Here is a 6,466-nt window from a genome sequence, read left to right as displayed (position 1 = left end):
TAGCACTACGCAGTGGCGGCTCGTGGCTTTAGGGACAGGGTCGGCAAGATTTTGTCTCCTCAGATAGGTATGTCATCTAATTAAAAAGCTTCAATTTCATAAAAAAATTTTGGTTTTTGTTTTTTTTATTTTTTTTTTGTTTTTTTTTTTTTTGTTTTTTCCTATAAATTTGGAACCTAGACCTGTTTATAAATTAACTCTAGTCTTTGTTTCGAAGTAGCAAAATGGGTTATAACTAGTGTGAACAACTCCAAGTCAGTTTAATTCGGGACAAGGCTGGAAAAAAAACTTAAAATCCGGGACTTTTCAATGAAAATCGGGCCATTTTTTTTAAATATAGAACTTTAATATCATTTTATTGATTATTTAACATTTTTATGCTGACAAATATTTTTTTTGATGGGATGGGTTGTAATGATTATTTCATTCGTAGAAGATTCTGACCAATAGAAAGCTACATAAATCTAAATTAAATCGATAATTTTTGATAATTTCCCTTCGTCAAGTATATTACGTCAGATGCCCTTCGTTGCTACGAAAAAATACATTCAGTATCATTCATGACAATAAATGTTTTAAAAATTATAAAAGTGATGACTTTCAACCGTCAAATTAATATTTAAACAACTGTGTGTTTAATTGTACTAATTTGTACTTACATAAATAAATTACAATAAAATTTTGGTGTTGAACAGTTTTATTCATGAAATAATCGCAACAAATTGTACTCGATCTCTAAAATTAATATAGAATTTTAGACCTCTTGTGCAATTACTACTGATAATTACATTTTTGTTAGTTTTGATGTTTCGACTTCCAATCTGATGTTGGAGTTCCATGTAAATAGAACCTTAGGTTAATATCAAAATATGGTTTTGAATCGTCTTTCAGAAGACGATAATTAAAATACAGAAACGGGAAAAAGTCCAGGGTTTGAGTTTTTGTAGAACTGTAATACCATGATATAAAATGCATGCGTTTTGGATGTGATATTACAATCTAGAAATTGTCGACTTTTTTTCGTCCCACCATATCAATTTTATGTGAATTATTAGAAGAATGACGTATTCAAAATTTCACAATAGAATTTTACCAAAACGTTGAAAATTCGGATGGCCCGGAAGCCTTGCCCGGGACGCTGGGACACGACTTCGTAATTCGGGCCATGTCCCGGATTTTTCGGGCTAGTTGGTCACACTAGTTATAACGTCATTGTAAAATTTATTATTGTTTTTGAGAGGTTTTAAAAGTTTTTTGCTATTGACATTTAAGACAAGTTTGACATTCTATCTTGTTTCATGGTGTTTCGACAATACGTTTTGTCTCTTTTGAGACAAGAGAAATCCCGTTCATTTGAGGCAGAATTTGCCCACATTTGAGCACAATAATTTATTAATTTCGGGAACAGTTTGTTATACCTTAATGAATTGCTGTATATAAAATTATTATCTAGGGCAAATTAGATAATATTTTAAACATCCAAGCTTAAGGTAGCATTTTATACCTATGTTTCCTTGACGGACTACTTTTACTGGGCTTTGACCCACATATTTTTGTATAATACTATCTTGGTGGTTAGCATGTACATTGCACGTGAGTATAAGCTACTATTTTTTAACCCTAGTCAAAATTTCAACATCTTTGCCTTTTTTATCAGGTTATATCCATTTTAGGTAAGCACTGATGATGACTGGTAAACCAGTCGAAAACTAGTTATGTGAATTTGATGTGGCCCTTTTGAGGGTTTTTAAATATACCTTTTATACAGGATTTTACTGTTTTTTTGTATCACATGGTATACAGCCAACTACAGGAAAACTTTTTCCTTGTAGATTTTTTATAAAATTAAACATATTTTGTAACTTATCACACCTTCCGAAAATATTTAGATCAGCATATAAAACTGTTAATCCATTTTCTTATTTTATTTGATTAAAGAATGATGGATAATTTTTAATGAACTTTTCTAATAGATATTTTGAAAATTCTTTGGAAATAATAATTGAGTTATCCTTCCACTCAAAAATGTCCGGAACATTGTTTAAATAATCAAAATGTTTCCAAAATTAAGAAAAAATTCGATATTTTTCTTCGATTTTTGATTTTAACTTTCAAAGTATTCACTTCTGAGAAAGGCTACACTGACATAAAAGTTGCGTAATTAAATTTCCTACAATATATGATTGGTTAAAAATTTTAAAAAGTGTCATCCTTGTTGCAAAACAGCAATAATTGCGAAAAAAACATAAAAAAAAACAAGTATTCGCATTTTACGATTTTCAACCATTTATGCTACACTTACGACCTTCATATTTTAACCAAAAAACCTTTATGATATAATAAAACAACACTTTAAATTTCATTCAGATCGATTTATTAGATTTTGCAAAATAAATTTTGCAATTCAGCTTTTGCAAAGAAAATAATTTTTTCAAATTGTTGCAGTACTGACAATGAAGCAGATAGCAAGTTGTATTTTTTTACATACAGAAGAAAGGTACAGTATTCTTCTATACGTCAAAATAAATTCAACGTGGTGTCTGCTTTATTTTCAGTTCTGCAACATTTTGAAAAAATGAATTTTTTTGCGAAAGCTGGATTGCAAAATTTATTTTGCAAAATCTATTGAACCAATCTTAATGAAATTCATAGTATTGTTTTATAATATGATATAGTTTTTCTGGATAAAATTATGAAGGTCCTAAGTATAGCATAAATGGTTGAAAAACGTAAAATGCGAATACTTGTTTGTTTATGATTTTTTCGCAATTATTGCTATTTTGCAACAAGGGTGACAATTTTTAAAATTTTTAACTAATCCTGTATTGTAGGAAATTTAATTACGCAACATTTATGTCAGTTTAACTTTTCTCGAAAAAGAACACTTTTAAAGTTATAATCAAAAAATGAAGAAAAAAATCGAATTTTTCCTTCATTTTTTGACATTTTGATTATTTAAACAATGTTTTCGACCTTTTTGATAACTCTAATATTATTATATGAGTTATTTTCAAGCAATTTCTGCAAAAAAATATGAGTCACCTCTCAACGTCCAAATTAATCTACTAATATTTTTACAGATGTGCCCTGGTCTATAGGTATCTACGTGTCTTGTTGCCGTTTGCAGATCACCGCTCGGCAGATTGTTTATCTGCCGTACTTGCCATTCAAATAAATACGGGGAATGTATAATTAGTTGCCTATCTGCTAATACTCCATAGCTTCTTATTACAAGCAAATGGTCAATCTGGGGACGGTTTGCCGAAGCGGGCCTTATAAGAATTGCCATTAATTTGAAAAGTCTCTTACGCACAGCGCACAGGGATCACTTAACGACTTAACGTATTGGATCGATCAAATTCTTTTAAAAACAATGAATAAAATTTAGTCTGTATTACCTCACAGATATTTTTTTAATTTCACAGAAACGAATATCATCAACTCTGATTAACTTAAACATTTAAAAAAATCTATAATGTGTCCATACATGTGTGGGTCGGCACTGCCGACCCTGACCAGCCGCCACTGGCACTACAACCCGGGGTGGGTCTTGGCTGACAGCTCGCTTCCATCTCGCACGGTCGTCCATTATAGTTAAGTCAGTGGGTAACCCCATTGTTTTTAAATCTGACCATATGTTATCTCTCCATCGGAGTCGTGGACGTCCTAAGGTCTTTCTTTCTGTCGGGGCGTCATCCTAAATCAGCTTCGTAAGGCGGTTATTAGGGAGTCTATAAATATGACCTGCCCAACTTGACGTTGGGATTTAATCTCTTGGACAAACATTCTACTTAGTGCAGGGCGCATCTGTTTTGAGATGGACCTTGAGAGGTGACTCAAATTTTTTTGCAGAAATTGCTTAAAAATAACTCAAATAATAATATTTGAGTTATCCTCCCACTCAAAATGGTCCGGAACATTGTTTAAATAATCAAAATGTCAAAATATGAAGGAAAAATTCGATTTTTTTTATTGGTTTTATGATTAAAACTTTAAAACTATTCATTTCTAAGAAAAGTTGTACTGACATAAAAGTTGCATAATTAAATTTCCTATAATATAGAGTTGCTTAAAAATTTAAAAAATAGTTACCCTTGTTGCAAAATAGCAATAATTGCGAAAAAAACCATACAAAAACCAGTATTCGCATTTTACGTTTTTCAACCATTTATGCTATACATAGGACCTTCATATTTTACCCAGAAAAACTCTATGATACGGTAAAACAACACTGTAAGTATCATTAAGATCAGTTTAATAGAGTTTGCAAAATAAATTTAGCAATCCAGCTTTCGCAAAAAAAAATCATTTTTTAAAATGTTGCAGGACTGAAAATAAAGCAGATAGCAAGTTGAATATTTTTTCCTTATAGAAGTGTACTGTACCTTTCATTTGCAATTTGCAAAATTAAAATCGATTAATAACCACGGCGTCAGGAAATTTTTTAAATAAACATTAATTTTTGGTGCTACGCGCAGGACAGCGGTGTTCGATTCACACAAGTTGATTTCCACCCAAAATTTCTTCCAATCTTTATCTAATATATTATTTTCTTACTCTATATTTTGTTGTATTTTAATATTTTAATTCCACAAAAATCAAACTAATTTTATTATTGTTTGTGAAATATTGTTTAAACAATTGCATATGTTTAAAAATAATAAACTTTTATTCTCTAAGTTAAAAAATATGAACAAAGAAAGTTTTTGCTAAAAAAGTGTTATTTCAAAGGATAGAATATGTGTTTTTATTTTGCACTAAACAAATTTATTTATTTATATCGAAATGTAATAAAAATTAAAATGCATCAATCATTATCAAAGGTCATTGGAATGCCCAATCAGAGCAAACTGTCCGCTGTCCTGCGCGTAACACCAATAATTAATGTTTAATTTTAAAAAATTCCTGACGCCGTGGTAGTTAATCGATTTTAATTTTACAAATTGCACATGAAAGGTACAGTATACTTCTATACGCAAAAAAATTTCAACTTACTATCTCCTTTATATTTAGTCCTGTAACATTTTGAAAAAATGAATTTTTTTTTGCGAAATTGCAAAATTTATTTTGCAAAATCTATTAAACCGATCTTAATGAAATTTACAGTATTATTTTACTGTATCATAAATTTTTTTTGGGTGAAATATAAAGGTCCTAAGTGTAACATAGATGGTTGAAAAACGTAAAATGCGAATACTTCTTTTTGTATATTTTTTTCGAAATTATTGCTATTTTGCAACAAGGGTGACTATTTTTTAAATTTTTAACCAACTCTATATTATAGGAAATTTAATTACGCAACTTTTATGTTAGGACAACTTTTCTCAGAAATGATTAGTTTTAAAGTTATAATCAAAAAACGAAGAAAAAAATCGAATTTTCCTTCATTTTTTGACATTTTGATTATTTAAACAATGTTCCGGACCTTTTTGAAAGGGAGGATAACTCAAATATTATTATTTGAGTCATTTTCAAGCAATTTCTGCAAAAAAATTTGAGTCACCTCTCAACGTCCAAATGTACTAATATTTTTACAGATGCGCCCTGGTCTATCTGAGGATTTTTCTCTCAAAACACCAGATTTTTTTTCCGTTGGCTTTGTGAGTGTCCACGTCCCACACGCTTACAATGAGCACCGGTCTAATCACTGTCTTATATCCTGATTTTTGATGTTCGTGTTAGGCTTTTGCATCTCTTGATTTGCAAATCTTGTTGCATATCATCAAAAACAGATTAAAAACCTATCTACATTACCAAATACCTCAGGAACAAGCAGGGTTTGTAAAGGATAAAGGCACAAGGGAACAAATCCTGAACCTGAGACAACTCACAACACAAAAGTCTAGAAAATTTCAAGTACCTATGATTATATGCTTCGTGATGGGTGCACCCATTCACCCAGACTACCAAAAGGCATTTGATTGTGTAAGCTGGATAAATTTGTGGTCAATTTTAATAGAAATGGGCGCACCAATGCACCTGGTGACACTTATTAAAAATCTGTACCAGTCTAATATAGCGACAGTACGACTAGATCAGAAGTTCTCAAACCAATTCAAGACCGAAAGAGGTGTTAGACAAGGATGCGTGTTGTCACCTGACTTATTTAACAGTTACGGTGAACATGTCATGAGGATGGTTTTAAAAGGATGGGCCGGTGAAGTAACAGTAGCTGGTAGGAAAATCTCCAATTTAAGATTTGCCAATGACACTACACTTAAAGCAGCAAATGAGCAAGAAATGTTTGATCTTCTGCAAAGAGTTGAGTAAGAAAGCAATAAAGTTGGTCTGAAAATCAATAAAGCTAAGACAAAAATAATGGTGGTCGACAGATTCGATACTATTCAACTGACTAACATGTTAGAGGAATACCAGATAGTAATCACCTTTATCTATCTCGGGTCTAGTATAACTAACGATGGTAACTGTGAAGCAGAAGTTCGGAGACGCATTGGTATGGCAAAAA

This window comes from Diabrotica virgifera, chromosome 9, assembly GCF_917563875.1.
Source record: "Diabrotica virgifera virgifera chromosome 9, PGI_DIABVI_V3a".
Classification (NCBI taxonomy): Eukaryota; Metazoa; Arthropoda; class Insecta; order Coleoptera; family Chrysomelidae; genus Diabrotica; species Diabrotica virgifera.
Note: the sequence above shows the minus strand (reverse complement) of the source record.